General features: G+C 45.3%; 1 long non-coding RNA gene across 1 annotated transcript; it reads left to right on the top strand.

Annotated features, from left to right (window-relative positions):
• The first annotated feature begins 5,202 nt into the window (after positions 1–5,202).
• On the top strand, positions 5,203–8,687 carry LOC142859473 (uncharacterized). Its single transcript, XR_012912203.1, has 3 exons — positions 5,203–5,393; positions 7,563–7,631; positions 8,212–8,687. It is a non-coding gene; the product is annotated as an uncharacterized LOC142859473 (long non-coding RNA).
• The last annotated feature ends 8,189 nt before the right edge of the window (positions 8,688–16,876 follow it).

Here is a 16,876-nt window from a genome sequence, read left to right as displayed (position 1 = left end):
CTGAGGAGGGGACCGGGTGGGGTAGCCAGGCTGGCTTGTGGGGAGGGCCCCGGGCTGCAGGCCTGCTGTTAATCTTCAAGTTGGTTAACAGGTGGGTCTGGGAGTGGTCTGCAGAAAGCATGGCGTCTCCACCCTCCTAGGGCTGTCTTGTGGCGTGTGCCCTTGGCTCACTCAGGCAGTGTCTACTGGGCACCTCAGCAAGCTGCCCACGAGTCCAGGGTTTGCGGATATAGGGCAGGCTCTGCAGTGGACTGTGGCCTCAGTGACAGCCAGAGCACATCTGTCCCACCCTCAGTGTTTACTGAGACTTCACCCATATCAGTCAGTGCACTCCGGAAAAAGTTTCATTCCCTGCTAGTGTGTGTGTGTGCATGTATGTGTAGATACACGTGTGCACTTTTATGGAGTCCAAAGGTCAGCCTCATGTCACTGCTCAAAATACTGTCTGTGTTACTTTCCCACTGGCAGAGAACTTACCCATTACGCTAGGCTGGTGGTCACCGAGCCCCAGGAGTCCACCAGTCTACCTCAGTGCGACAGCTGGCCTTTTACATGGGTTCTAGCAGTTCAACTCGGGTCCTCTTGTACAGCAAGTTATTTGTTAGCTGAGAGCTACCTCCCCAGTCCAAATTTTTTACAAAGCGATTCTTTAAAACCCTGGATCTTACTGAATGACAGTCACATTTGGATCTGGCCAGTTTTGTTAGAGATCACTGGGTAAGCTCTGTCCAGAAGGGAAGAAGGAGGAGCTAGTGACTTTGGTTTGGGGCTCAGGAGTGCAGGCCTGAACGATGATGGACTCCTCTTCACTCGTCTTGAACTTTTACATTGGTTGTGTCTCCCCTTGCTGCTCTGAGATGAATTATTTAACTCTGATTTTGAAAGGAGATAGCCCATTGTTTGTAGCTGCAGACGCAGGGCCTAGAGAGGAGACACATCATCTCAGACCATTGAGTGGGGAGTAGTTTGGACTTCATGTTCTCAGCACTTAATGCATTTAGCAGCCTCTGGCCAAATGCTTTGTTCTGAACACTGCCAGGATTGTGTGGCTGCTGTTTACCAGTGGAGAAGCAGGCACAATAGGGGCGAACTTGATCGGGATGCTTGGGGCAGACCCAGGATTTGAATGGAATGTGTGCTGTAAAGAACTGAGATATGGAACCGGTCCATTTTATCCTTCAGTGCCTTCACCCCTCCCCAGCCTCATCTGGCCCCACGGCAGCGCGTGATACCAGGCTGCCCTGGATCGTGGGCATGTTAGTGTGAGAGCAGGAAGAGGAGGAACGGGATGATTTGAAACCCGCTAAAGCTGTACAGAGGCTTAAGAACAGCCTGGCTTCTCAGGTTTTCCTCGAAATGAGTCCCTTTTTGAGGTCTATTCATATTCTGTTTGCTTTTGAAGTGTGCCCCAAAGCGTTAGCTTTCTGCTTTGAGGGTCATGTGTACATAGTCGACAGGATCCCTGATGCTTTTGTGGACAACAAGGGGGTGCTCCAGCTGGAAAACACCGCGGTGTTAAATGTAGAGTTGTCTTCTCTTACATACAGTTCAGAGATTCCACAGTCGTCCCAGGTCACCTGCCTCGGGGCTTTGCTGTGGTTCTGCTTTTGTTCCTACTCAGCACCCCTTGGTCCACCCACTGCCATTCCTCCTTATGCCCGCCCTTTGCTCATGACTCTGAGGGCTCAGGACCACTATCTTTGTCTTCCCTATGGCCTCACCCTCTCTAGGTCACGTTGAGAATCACCCCAGTGTAGACAGATGTATTGGATGTAGTCTCTGTGGCAAGGCTTCCGAGTCTTCAGTAGACTTCACCTGTCGGGTGGGTTGCCAGGAGGACTGAACCTCTTAGGAAAGACCAGGAGGGTAGGAGTAAGAAGGTAATGACAGCACTTGATTGAATGTCTTACTTTAAGAATGTCTTCTCCCCTTTATTCCAGATTTGTTTTAGGAAGTCAAAACAGATTACAGTAATATCCATGCCTCTCTAGGTCACGTTGAGAGTCACCCCAGTGTAGACAGATATATTGGATGTAGTCTCTGAGATTTATACTGTGGTGCAGTATCCTACCAGACTTCTTTTGCACACAAATAGAACATATATTTATCAAAAATTCATAAAATTCTGCAAATACTTAGCTTATATAAGTTTACGTAACTAATAAGTTTATGTAACATAATGTTAGCCTCATTTTTAAGAAATATGGGTCTCAGATTTCTAGGTGGGAGTTTTGCAGCATCAGGTGGTTTGCCACTCCAGGAGCCGTTGGCCCGGTTTTCTACTCAGCACTTGGCTAGCCTGGGCACATCTCAAGGAGTTTGTTTGAAGCAAAAGTTAGAGACCCCTTCAGGTCAGGGATCGAGTGCTACCGCCTCTGAGGCCCAGAGACCAAACATGGTGGTACAGATTATCCGTAGCACCCGTACACGAGCCGGGAACTAGGCTGGAGAATTAAACACACACACACATAGACAGAGATACGAGGACACGGGTCATCCTTGATACAAGAGTGCCAACTTTATTGTGCTCCAGGCTAGCTTATATAGGGACCCTTAGCTGATAGCCATGCCCCAGCTCTCGGGAATCTTTCAGCTGCAGGCCTCACCAGAACCCACTCCCCTGCCATCAGGGTCTCATGCTCAGAGCAGCTGCAGGCACAGGTAAACAAGTTTTGCTCAGTTCACTCCAGCAGGCAAAGGGTCTGAGGGAGGCAAAGAAAGTCAAGGGGCCAGGGGTCTGCAGCCCCCAACAGTTACCCAGGTGAAGGGCCTGACCAAACCCTGCACCAGGCCCGTTATCTGCATGTCTTACTCTGGAGAAGACAGACCTTGGAGCCTGCCAGAACTTCGTCCTGTGAGATCAGTATCTTCTGGAAGGTTATGAAGATGAATTAATGTCTGGAAGCAACATGAAGACAGTCCCGTGGAAATCTTTTGTTTTCTTTCCCGGTGCTCACCTTGGTCCCCCTGCTTTGTTTCACATGGGTCTAAAGGAAGGTGAGTGGCCATTTTAGAGGCTGTGGACGTGAGGACCACGTGGTACTGAAGTCGGAGTGCTTTGCCTCGGCTGCCTGCCCTCGCTCATTTGAAGTCTGGCTCTCTACTAAAACACAAATGACTCAGAACTAGAGTTAGCTGCAGACAACAGGAAATTTAGATCTAAAGAAATGAGCCATAGGGGCTGGCGAGATGGCTGATCAGTTTAAAGAGTGGATACCGCTCATGCAATAGGACCCAAGTTCAGTTCCTAGCCCGTACATCAGGTAGCTTACAACCACTGGCAGCTCCAGTTGCACAGAATCTGAGCTCATGCTTCCTGGGGCATGTTGTATATAGACATACACGGGCACAGACATGCAACTAAAAATTCTTAAAGAGAGGTAGGTGATGTGGAGCTGGCTTGGTGCCTTCTGATGTCATCAGAGCCTCAGATGCATGTTGGTCTCGCCCTCCTTAGCATGAAGCTTCCATTCTAGGTGTTACTCCTTGACTACAAGAGTTCCAGCCATCACCCAGGTTAGGCTGGAGGAAGGGAAGACAGGCTAAAGAAGGGCTTTTCCATTTCTGGGAACCTGAAGTCAGTGCCTGGTCACAGGTCCGTGGCCACAAACAGAACGCACAGACATGCTCTCGGCAAAGGAGACAGAGTAACTGCCAGCTAAACTGATTTTTAGTTAAACTAGGATTCCTGTTACTGAGGAGAAGGGGAGTGAGGTGTGGGAAGCCATCTGTGCTGTAAGGCCTGCAAGACTAGAGCTAGTCATGGCGGGAGAAGGTTCCTGGGGAAGGGAGGGTGATGGTGTTACGGAAGTGCGTTAAGAATCCTGACCTGGAGAACGGCAAAACTAAGCTTCCTAAAACCCTTCCAGGGTTCCTTGAGAACTCTCCTATCATGGTGAGGCCTGCCCAGGGTCGCACGAGAGTAGTCTTACCGTTTTGTTTATTTTTCAAGGCAGGGTTTTTCCATGTAGCCCTGGCTGTCCTGGAACTCTCTGTAGACCCGGCTGACTTCGAGCTCAGAGATCTGCCAGCCTCTTCCTCCTGAGTTCTGGGATTAAAGGCGTGCGCCACCACCACCCAGCTAAGAGTAGCATACTTCATGACCACACCCGTCTATAGAAGTGCTGATTTGCAGGCACAGGCAGATGGAGGAAGGAATCATCTTCAACATGGCTGTAGGCTCACCATCCAAGACGGACCTAGGCATCAGGAAGGAGTCAAGGCAAAGGGAGAACAAACAGTTCTTCACAGACTGACATCAGTGCCCACATCACCCTCCAGTGCACACATGCACACATGTTCCATTTGTTAGAACTTAGCCCAGCCCGGGTCTCTTAGTCACAGGTAGAGTAGGAAATGGAGTCTCCGCTTGACTACGGTGTGTTCAGCTAATGCTCTTACTTAGGGCGGGCATAGGTGGGGTGGGATGGTTAATGGCCAGGCAGTATTCGTGAGTATGGAGATATGATACCTTTATTATATTTCAAGGTTTCTATTTAAGAAAAAGAACTCAGGTTCTGAAAACTCACCAAGACCCTCCATACCTTCCCAGAGGAAACCACCAATTAGCAGACACTGTGGGAATGGCTGCCTCCATTCTGCAGGAAGCTGTAACTGAAGTCCAGCTCCGTGTATGCAGAGTTAGGTTATTAAAGGTACATTATTAGTCCCTCTGTGTCAGCATGTGAAAATAGTAGACACAGATGGTCTATGAAGTAGAGGCTTATTTTGGCTCATGGTCTGGAAGGTTCAAGTCTAATACGGGCCATTCTGCTGGCTGGTTGGCAGGATGCATGTCCGTGTGAGTGGCCACATCTCCAGCTCGGAAGAAGATAGATGAGATGAGCCTGGGTCCTCCAAGTGACCTTAGATCTCCCACAGATTCCATCACTGTCCAGACACCACTCTGGGAACCAAATCTGTACCCTAGGGCTTCCGGATGGGATTCGACATTCAGCTACAACAATAGCAAAGCTGCTTGGTTTGGTTAGAAATCTCACTTCCCTGAGAGCATCTCGTACTGGGGAGGCCAGATGAGATGGCTGGGGGCAGCAGCTGCAGCTCCTATGAGGGAACTGCTCTCGATATCCCGTCCCGTGGAGCCTTCCGAAACCCCAAGCTTGGGCTGACATCGAGCTGCAGCTTGGTGGGAAGCAGCAAGTACCCGGCCAAGCCCTTCCTCTTATTTCTAACCCACGAGTAGCAAAATCAGGGGTTATTTTTAGTTACTAAGTTTTTGAAAGTCGTTAATAAGTGAAAATAGTCCCTGGTCGGAACTCTCGGCTGTTGTGTCCTGTCCTTGAAATGGAGAAGTCTTCGCAACCAGAATGGAACGCTTAAGCAAATATTTTGAGGATAAGAATTTCCAAATGCTTACTCAGTACTACCCAAGGGTGAGTACGGTGTTTGTTCTATTACTAGGTAGAAATTATCTTTGGATTAAAGGATATGAATTTTATTTTATTCACCCCCCCAACTTTTTTCAATTTTATATTCGAAGTATTTTTCAAGTTTTTATCATGAAAATTGAAATCCACAGGGAAATTGGGGGATTAGTGCCAAGGAGATGTACATTTCTTCTCCAGAGATAATGTAAGAATTAATACTTTGTCACGTGCATCTATGTGGGCATTACACACACCTGTTATCTTCCCATCAGATAGGAGGTTATTGGGCAAGTCTTTTAAAACTAATTGCTTAAGTTACATCTGGGGTCACGGGCTTCTCTGGAATTTTCACACATTTATGCCGTTATACTTCGTTCTCAGTCATCCGCCTTCTCTGCCTCACCCCCACATCCGCTCTGCCCGCTTCCAAGCAGTTCATTCTTCCGCTTTCATGGCCCCCTACTCCAGTGCTCCTCACCCTCTAGGTCACAACTCCCTTGAGGGGGACTGGAGGTGTCAAATGGCCCTTTCACGGGGGACTCGTATCAGATATCCTGCATATCAGATCTTTGCATGACAATTCATAACAGCAGCAAAATTACAATCATGAAGTAGCAATAAACTAATTTTGTGGTTGGGGGGTTATCACAACACGAGGAACTGTATTAAAGGGTCACAGCACTGGGAAGGTGGAGAACCAGGGACTTGTTACTCTCACTTCCCTCCCCAGGAGATCACTTCCTCTTTTCTTAGATCACAGTCCCCTTTCTGCTTTCTGCACACACAAATTCAGGTTCCCTGTATGAGAGGAAACATGGTATTTCTCTTTCTGCGTCTGGCTCTTTTTCCATTGCGTAACAATCTGCAGCTGTTGGCTCCACTCTGTGTCACGGTTTAACTTTTTCCCTACAGCTGATAGAATTCCTTTGTTTCTGCACCCCGCCTTTTCTTCCTGTGTTCATCTGATGGATGGGCGGCTAGGCTGTTTCATTTCTCAGCTATCGTAGGTGCTGCAACAACAAACATGGATGTCCAAATATCCCTGCCGTGTGACGACACAGAATCCTTCAGGCACATATCCAGGAGTGACACCACTGGGCCATATTTTTATTCTATTTTCAATAGTTTCAGTACCATCTATATTGACCGCTAGAATGACTCCAGCTCACTCCCACAAGCTCTGTATAAGGTCCTGTCTCCCCCCACCCCCCGGATCTCTTTTCCTGGTGGTAAGATGGATATCAAAGAAGTTTTATGTTGCATTTCCCGCTGCCTAAGGATGCTGAGGTTTCAAACACTTTGAAGTATTTGCTGGTCATTTGAGTCTTCTTTAGAGTAGTATCTATTAAGATCATCACCCCATTTATGGATTGGATGATGGTGGGCTGTTCATTTTCATCCATTATTTATAAATGTTTTTAGTAATCATATAAGTAATGTGTTAATTGCTCTGCCATCGTAAAATGTAGGAAATTAGAAATAAATAAAACTCATTAATAATTTCACTTCCTAGATTACTTTTTTCCCCTAGATTAATTTTTAATCTAGGTATACTGTGTGCTCCATTTGATCTTCATTAGGCGGGAGTGCCCTCTAGTGGTAATGTGTAAAATTGCACTAGACGGGAATTTTTCTTTGCAAGGTCTCATGGTTGTCCTGATTGATTAGACTCGAGTTTCTAAAACTGATGAATCCTGCTGACCACATCCAGGGCTTCCACCCATTACAACGGCTGCCTGTCTCTGCTCCTGATCCGGTAGCTCTGTACTTCAGTCAGGTGACCCACACATTGACGTAAACACCTTTCCTCCCCAGCTGAGCAGATGTCTCGGATTTTCCTAGGTTCTTTCCGTCTTCCATCAGTTTGTCCTTCTTGTCCCTTCCTCCAAGTACATCTTGTCTTATGTGCATGTTCTGCCTTCTAGGACTTCTGATACAATTTGCTCTTGATATTTTTTTATCCTACCAACTTTGGCTTCATTGCAAATTAGCACACTCGAGCATCTGCATTTAAATAACGAAGTCTCTATAATACGTTTAAAAATAGAAGATTTCTTTCCTCACAAAATTAAGAACAATAAAAAGACCCTACACATAGCACTGGAAACTGTTGTTTGCGAAGACACAGGCAGGAAGCTACACACTTCTGTAAGCAGTATTTCCATACCTCTCCAGGCAGTTCAGACAGCAACCACGCGTCACACACACTGAGTCGACTGAGCCTTGCTCCATTGATGTGCACAAGTAAGAACAATTCCTTCTTTTGGGATGAATAAAGTTATTGTAGTTGTGACAAACCCGTCAGGAAGAAGTAAGTGGGGACATTTGTCTCTGTGGCGAGCATGTGGTGAGCCGGACTGAAGAAGAGAGCCGGCATTTGGACATTTAGAAAAGGGGAGGTGTTGATCCAGGGCGGCCTGGAGTGCAGCTGCAAGACAGAACTGGGTGGATCTCAGGGTCTGGGGTCAGTGATCTTATCACTGTGCCGTAGACAGCTGCTTCTCAAGAGCCTTGCGCCGAGAAAGGTGAAATGTCTTCAAGCCCCTTTCTCACCCGGCACATCTGAGAACTGTGATGTGACTGGCTTGTGAAATAAGATGATCTCTAGCTCAAATCCTACAGTGGCAGCCAGTGGAATTTTCCAGGGCCAGGATGAGATGAAGTATGGTGTTGAATAAAAATGCAGTGATGTGTTCGATGGAGGATGTTAGAAATTTTATATGAGAGATGGGGGTAGATTCTTATCTGCCATATTTATAATTTTCTCACATCTCTATGGTAAATGGCTTAATGCTTTGAAAACCTGTTTTCTCTGAACACATAGCCACAATGTATAAATAAGAAAGAAGAAACCTTGTCTTGAAAAACCAAAGAAGAAGAAGAAGGAGGAGAAGAAGAAGAAGGAAAAAGAAAGAAAGAAGATAGACATATCTTTGGTGAAGTATAATAATAAAAAAAGTATTCAGTGCTGGAGAGGTGGCTCAGAGGTTAAGAGCACTGACTGCTCTTCCAGAGGTCCTGAGTTTAATTCCCACAATGGCTCACAATCATCTGTAATGAGATCTGGTGCCCTCTTCTGGCCTGCAAGCAAACATGGAAAGAATGTTGTATACATAATAAATAAATCTCTAAAAAAAAGTATCCAGAGGGACTGGAGAGATGACTCAGTGGTTAGGAGCATTGGCTGCTCTTTAAGAGGTGCTAAGTTCAATTCCCAGCAACCACACGGTGGCTCACAACCATCTGAAATGAGATCTGCCGCCCTCTTCTGGCCTGCAGGCAGACATGCAGACAGAACACTATATACAATAAATAAATGAAAATCTTTTTTAAAAAATCCAGAAGAAACACACATGATAATGGCACCTGGGGCTTGCTGCTTATGTCCAGGAGACAGTGGACTAGCATCTTCAAAAAGTTGAGAAAATTAATCTGCTTCCTAACTTTTATATTTGGCCAAAACTATATGTGTTAGAAAAGATAAATGCATAAATCATTGTCATATGAATAATATCTAAGGGACTTTGTTTCCAGAGATTCTCAGTAAAAGAAACAGTTGAGGTTAAAATGGCCACGATACATGAAGTACAAATATCTTTTACAGAAAGAAGGGGCTGGAATTTAAAACAATAGCAAGCATAGTTACTAGCAGGTAGGGAAATTTTCTTAGCCAGTGCATGTAAAACTCCCCATTGCTTTGTTTAACGTGGCAAGTGAATCTAACACTCCCAATGAGAATAAGGGAGACTGGAAACAGCTATTTGAATAAATATTATGCATTAAAGTCCTATTGGGATGATTATAGTAATGACAATTGTTGGAAATATATAGGTTGGGCCTCTCTAATCTGAAAATTCAAAGTCCAAGCACTCCGAAATCTAAATCTGTTTCTCTATAACCTAGACTGGGCTGGAACTCACTATATGACACAGGCTGGCCTGGAATTCAGGGTCCTCCTGCCTCTGCCTCCCAGATGCGAGGCTTACAGACAGATCTATGCTATTAACTCAAAAACATTCTATCAACGTGACACCACAAATGGGGAATTCTGCAACTGACCTTATATGAAGGATCACAGTCAAAACATACGTACATTAAACATATACACATATGTTCATCTATACATACATATATATCTGCCTTCAGTGTATATATGTGCAGGACATATATGAAATAGTAGGCTTGGGTCCCATCAAGAGTGTGGGGGGTGGGTCCCATCAAGAGTGTAGGGGGCCATTCGGAAGTATCTGTAGTTCCAAGCATTTTGGATAATATTAAGCCTTGCCTGTGCTTTGGACTGTGGTGCCCCTCTCCAAGATTCCCCGTGGCCTTCTCGGCGCAGGTTGTGGGTGGCCACTTAGAAGTTCAGTGGGCAAAGCTTCTCGCAGGAAGCAGGCCAACACTATGCCAGGGGGCCTGCAGAAGGGCAGGCTGGGAGAGCCAGATGGCAAGGCCAGCCTCCTGGCGGCGAGGCTTCAAGGACAACTTGGGACTTTTTCCTGAGGACTCCCTGGCCACCATCTGTAGTCCTACCAGTTTGACCATACCTTGTCCTGCCTCCACGCTGACCCAGCCCTAGACCTCACACCTGGTTTGCCTTTCTGGCCTCCTCAGCACCTCAGAGCCACACACATCCTGGCGGTTTCCTTATAGCTTAGCAGGTAGATAGAGACTGAAGGGTTCCAAAAGTAAAACCCACATCTGTTAAACAGGGTTCGAGATGTCCAGGCCTCTGGGCTTACGGAACCTTTGTGGTGAGCTAGTCTTTGCACTCAAGGGCTGTCTAGCTGTCAGTGTCTGAAGGTAGCTTGGTCTCCAGTGGGAACGGCTGTGATCTGATGCTGTCTTTAAGAGGCCCAGCTGTGCATCTAATCTCAGTTTGCATTGGAGAACTCTGATATCTGCCCAATTCCCTTCAGTGGTTGTCCTGGCCTCTCTATTCACTCTTCCCCAAATCCCGCTGCCAGCTCAGGAACAGACTTTCCCAGGGAAGGACAGCAAGTCTCTGTTGTTGGAAGCCCAGGCTGCCTCACTGTGGGCCAGGGGGTCAGTGTGCCTGCTGAATTTGTCTGGAAACAGTTTCTGCCTTCTACCCTTCATCACCACATAGTGTACCAACTGGTCAAAGTGGAGGTTGAAAACCGTATTGATGGGATCCTATCATTCAGGTGGTATGTGGCTCCTTAGGAGGGCAAGACAGAAAGACGATTCGAGACAGGATAACACTGACTTTTAACCACACACCCATGAGTCCCTGGCAACTTTATTCTACTAGCAGGCTTATGCTAAATCCTAGAAATCCAGGTACCCGATTGTGTATATATATGTATATATATACGCATATACATACATATATATATACACACACACATATGTATGTGTCTGTGTGTGTGTGTAATGATAACAGGAGATTGTAGTACCTTCAAAGTCTAAGCAGGAGCCACCCTCTCCCCCATTTGTTCCTAATAATGAGGTGTATGCACATTAGAAACACTTTGGAAAAGATTTTTAAAAGATCACCCGTATTCCCGGCACTCTAATCACTGTTAACACTTTTGTCTCTCACTAGTTCTCTGCAAACATTTAAGGGCAGCTATCGTGGGGGCTAGAGAGATGGCTCAGTGGTTAAGAGAATGTCCTGATCTTGCAGAGGACCAAGTCTCTTCCCATCACCACGCTGGGTGGCTCACAACCACCTGCAACTCCGACTCCAGGGGATCTGATGCCCTCTTCTGGACTCCATGGGTACCTGCAGTTAGCTACATGCACATACCCACACACAGACATGCACATAATCAAAACTCTTAAATGAACACAGTTATCATTATTGCATAGTTAATGATACTTTTTTTCTAATGAGAAAAGTGCTTTATGGGTGACACATTCGTTATCCGGGAACAAAGACACACTACACAGGAAGGAGCCGGGAAGCTCAGCCAGGACAACAGTCACAGAACAAAATTAGAGCTGTTCAGAAGCAGCAGTTGAACGCTAAATCATTTTTTCCAAGCGTGAGTCAGAGCCTCATACAAAAGGAAAAAGGGGAGAAGCCACTCGTGATGTTAAAAGAATATATCTACACAAATATGAACACCCATATTTTCTCGGTGGCCCCCACCCCAGCACCTTTTTCCACAAGGAACAAATGAGACAAAAGAAAAGTTCATTTTCCCCGAGTCTTCTATTCGCTGTGGGTTTGCGAGAGGAGCCTCACGTGGGCGTGGATTCAAGGAGGCTGATCGGTGCTGGTGAGTTAGGGTGGAAATGCTTAGGGACATAGGCTCGCATACTAAGGACAGGAAAACACAGAGCCTCGCTGGGACATGGAGGTGCCTGCCTTCAATCCCAGCACTGGGCGGGAGGAGGCAGAAGGGAGGCAAGCAGATGTCTGTGAATTTGAAGCCAGCATGATCTCCTTAGCAAGGTCTAGCCAGCCAGGGCTACCTAGTAAAAATCTGTCTCCAAAACACCCCCTCCATAAAACCATGGCTCACGGAATTTAGACGTTATGAATAAGGGTGCCCGTGGCTCGAAGCACATTCAGACTGTTTATTGAATGCGTAGCAAGCTTCTCACTTGTGGAAGCAGAGCCATGTCGAGCCCCGAGATGGAGGGAAGCCGTATTTTGACACTGGGTCAGTCGCATGTGCTAGTTCTGGCAAGGCTGGGCAGCTGAACGCTTGGTGGGTGAGCTTTCAGTGTCCCTGGATTTTCCCTCACTGGAGCTGCAGGCAGCCTCTCTGCTGTTCCCTAGGGACCCCACACTGCCCACGACTGACACGTGTTTAATTTACTGTTCTCCAACTGCCTTGTCCCGTCCCATTTCCACCCCCGCTCCCCCACAACTACCCCGTAACATCCAACAGGGATTCTGGGAAAGGAGAAATGGACCACTCTGTGCTGATGACGGTCGACTTTCTCCGACGAGGCCTTCTCTTGAGACTCCCCGCAAGATACTCTCCTTAGAATTCAGCTCATCCCCGAAATGCTCATGCCAGCTTCTCCCTGGAGGAATCAGTTCCTGTATTCCCTGTAAGCCTGGGCCAGCGTTTAAGCATGTCCTTGGATGTTTAAGCCTTCGATTCTTCCGTGAAGAGGAACTTTTTTTTCTTTCTTTAACATTCTAAACCGCTTTGTGTGGTACCATGTAAAAAATCAAGACTTTTTAGTATTTGACAACATCATACAGAACTGGAAACAAGGAGGCTGGAGAGATGGCTTAGTGGTTAAGAACTGGCTGTTGCAGAGGACCCGGATTTGATCCCAGCACCCACAAGTGAGTTTTAAAACAATGTGAATCAATTTTATTTTGTTCTGGGAGGAGGAGTTTGTAACCTGAAAATTTCCCCTCTTTTCTTCTGCTTTAAACTATAGCAAATTGTTCAAGGCCAGCCTGCTCTATGGGGTGAGTTCAAGAACAGCCAGGGCTATACAGAGAAGCCATGTCTCGAAAAACCAAACCAAACCAAATCAAAACAAAACAAACCAAACAACAACAGCAAAAAACTATAGCAAACCTTTCTATTATAGTTTATTTAACGTGTTAGTTACATTGCTATACATAAAGCAAAGTATGTTTTACTTTTCAAGAAATAATATGTTTAATTGCCTGTTTAATTTCTGCTGTTTCAAAATAAGATGAAAATTTACCACCCACTACTATATTTAATTATTAATCACTCATTGCCTTTTAGGAAGACCTGTGGCAAATGCTAGGTCCTAGAATTGGTTTTTGTCTTAACTGTTTAGCGTATTCTGCACATGCAAGGGTTTATTTATTTTTTTCTTTTTATTGATTTTTATTGAGCTCTACATATTTCTCTGATCCCCTCTCTGCCTCTCCCCTCTCTTTCAACCCTCTCCCAAGATCCCCATGCTCCCAATTTACTCAGGAGACCTTGTCTTTTTCTATTTCCCATGTTGATTAGATTTATGTATGTCTCTCTTAGGGTTTATTTATTTACTGATTGATGCTGGGATGGAATGCAGACCTCTCGCGTGCTGGCGAGTTCTCTCTCACTGAGCTGCACCCTGACCTATATACAGGATCTATCATCAGCTTCAACAAAAATCTGAGGATGGAAAACCTATATAAAGAGAAAACAGGAAACTTTCTCATAGGCAATTTCGGCTTTTTATATATTTTAGAATAACCCTGACTGAGGAAACCCTCTTCCTTGAAATCTATGTTGCCCTCCCCCCGGCCCCCGCCTCCCGTTCTCAGGAACACACTGGTTGGACTCCTTTGTAATAATTTCACTTCTTAGAATGTGTTCTGGCTGAGGTTCTGTGTCTAGCAAGTCTATAAATACTCTCAGTGAGGCCTTTCGTTCCCGCGGGTAGGCTGAGCGTTGTGCCTGCCATATTGGCTGTAAGGGACTGCATGTTCTCCTGCCTCCGTGCTGGTGGCATCAGGTGGCAGAGTGTGTGAAGGTGTGAGCAGACAGGTCAGCGCTGCACGACCTGATTTCCTTCCACATTTCCTAAGTGACCTTGGGCGCTGGTTCAGTGGTCGCTGAAATGTGCTATGAAGTGAATGGACTGTGGGCTTTTTTATTATCTAACACCCATGTCGACCTTTTGCTGGCCCCGTGATAGGGTTTTGAGTAGGGCGCCCTCGACTAACATCTCAGGATTAGATGACCGCTCTGCTCTGCACCTGCTTACTGTCTGGTACTTTTCCATTCTCTAGACCCTTTCGTTACCTAGATAGCTGACGAGATAGATAACCCTGTGACTCTGTCAGGTTTCCCAGGCTCAGTGCTGGCCGGTTCTCTGGCTGAATCAGACAGGGAAGTATTAGTCTTACTGGGGCCTGGGCTGGGAGGAAGGTGGTGGAGATGGAAGAGCTGTCCTGTTACCTCACTTGTTTCCTGGTCGGGGTGGGTCTCCATGGTGCTTTTGGTGTGCCCAGGCAGCCAATGTGGCATATGGAAAATGAAGCGAGTTTTCAGGGTTGATGGATTTGAGTTATGAATTCTGCCTTGGGTAAGTCAGCCTTTCAGAATCTCATCCTCATCATCCATCGATGGAAAAATTCTCTGTTGTAATAGGCACTCTGTAGAGGCAGCTGCGGGGCTGAAGATCTTAACCTGCGTCTGTCTGGAGTGGGAGAATCATGGCGACTCACTGACTCGGCTTCTTTCTCCCAGCATTCTGTTCTGTCTACTCCGCCTACCTAATTTTCTGTCCTATCAGACCAAGCAGTTTTCTTTATTAGTTAACCAATGAAAGCAACAGATAAGATACAAGACTCTCCTCCATCAATTCCCTGCTGGGTTGGTGGGAAGATTGGCCAATGTCTCTAAACTTGCAAGCATAGTTCATGGCAATGAGTGCATGCTCAGGCAGGGCTCAGTGCCAGTTGCCCAAATGTTCTTGATTGACAGTTCATCATCTTGATCCTCGTGAGTGGTGGAAAGGGAGAGCAAACGGTAACTGTCCAACAAGAAAGGCCCCCACAGACCTTCCGGAGAAGGCTTCTGAGGGGTATTTTACCAGAGGGTTTGACTTCCATTAGGGATGGAGCAGCCAGGAGGTTGCAAGATTCCGATGTAGGCTGCCAAGTGATGGTTCCATTAGGGCAGTCTGCAGAGGCAGAAGGGGGAATAAGATGTTACAGGGTGTGGAAGAGGCCACAGCTAGAGGATATAGAGGCTTGCATGGGGAAACAAGAGAATGGATGCTCTGAGCATGGCCCCACAACAACAACTCCACCTGGTTGATATGACATCATGACGTTGATAGCGCTACTTTAAGACCAGTTTTGGGTACCAGCTGCTCAAGGTGGTTCCAACTTGGTTAGCTGAAATGGTGAATCTTCTTACAATGTTCTGACCAAAACTCTAAATAATAATTAATTTAAAAAATCCTATCAACTACTCAGAGACTATTTGCAATTGTACCAGACAGTAATTTTAAAAATTAACTATCATTTTAGTTTTATAGGATCCCATAAAAAGAACATTGCCCCACATGACAGCTGGAAGTAATTCTAGAAGACAACATCCCCTCTCCCAACAAAGTTTGTCCTCAGGGTTAGGGACATCAATTAAGGGTTGATTAAAACAGGTTTAGTTTGGGGGGTTGAGGTGGAAGTTTTGTAGGCTCAGGGATCTCACTTTAAAAAAAGAGGGGGAGAATCGAATAGGATAATAGGTAATTAGTGTGAACTTACTCACACTAATAATAATAGTGAGTAATAGAGTGAATACTTGTGAGCTATTATTTATAGGCAACTTACATTGGTATAGATTCTTGTATGTTGATACAAATTAAAATTATATTTGTTATATTGAATATGCTCCTATTTCTGTTTACAATATTTGTACACCTATGCAAAGTTATTTTGTCATATTGTATGCATGCATGCTTCTACCTCTGTTTAAGACATTTTGTATATTGATACAGTTTTAAGATATATTTATCATATTGCACTATACATTTTTACTTCTGATCAAGATACTTATATATTGTTTACATCTTGAGGTCATTGTCATCATTTGCTGCACAGTTGTTTAAAGATTATATAATATTCTAATATGAGTATTAAATATAGTCTTTAAGCTATACAGGTATTAAGTATTATAGGTTAACAGTCATCCATGTTTGTCATACTTAGTTAGACTAATCAGGTTCTTTAGATTGTATTCTGCATAGATAGGTAATCTTCAACCACTTTAAAGAACTAGAATATGGCATTTAAATAACAGGGTTCTGTTGACATGAGACAAGATTATTGCTCCTGGCAGCAATGATCTATTCCCAAGAGAATGTTGGGCACCGAAGACACTCCTCTTGGAGCTTGTTTTCTTCTTGGCAAAACTGGCCTTTGGGTAAGGAACTGCCCATGCCTCAACCACTGACAAAATGCACGGTGTCTGGACTGGACAAGCAGGATACAAGAAAAAAAGACTGCCAAACCTTGCCAAGACAGGGTAAGATTGTTTTGAAAAAGTTCTTGCCCCTGAAAATGGTCTGTCAGTTACTCTAGGCCTTAGCCAAAGTTGGTTGCTCCAACGTTGCAAATGAGACTTTGGGTGATTGCCCAGGTAGCCAGTTGTCTCTGTCATTTACTGCACGTTTTGGAAGCTGTTTGATTGCACTTCCTGCCTTCTCAAGTAATATTACGTCACTTTTCAGGCCCTTGAAAGGGTTAAAGATTGGACAGTCATAGAATACTGGTTGCCATTCTCTTATGATCTAGCCAAGCCATTTCCAATACGAGACTTAGACTTCTTAGGATAGAATGTTTGTTAAAACATTAAGATATGGGCTGGAGAGGTGGCTCAGAGGTTAAGAGCACTGACTGCTCTACCAGAGGTCCTGAGTTCAATTCCCAGCAACCACATGGTGGCTCACAACCATCTGTAATGAGATCTGATGCCCTCTAATGGCCTATAGGATATATGTAGGGAGAATACTGTATACATAATAAATAAATCTTAAAAAAACATTAAGATATGATCCTTGTTTAATATTATTTATGC

Source organism: Microtus pennsylvanicus, chromosome 11, assembly GCF_037038515.1.
Source record: "Microtus pennsylvanicus isolate mMicPen1 chromosome 11, mMicPen1.hap1, whole genome shotgun sequence".
Taxonomy (NCBI): domain Eukaryota; kingdom Metazoa; phylum Chordata; class Mammalia; order Rodentia; family Cricetidae; genus Microtus; species Microtus pennsylvanicus.
Note: the sequence above shows the minus strand (reverse complement) of the source record. Positions and strands in the feature narration are given on the sequence as shown.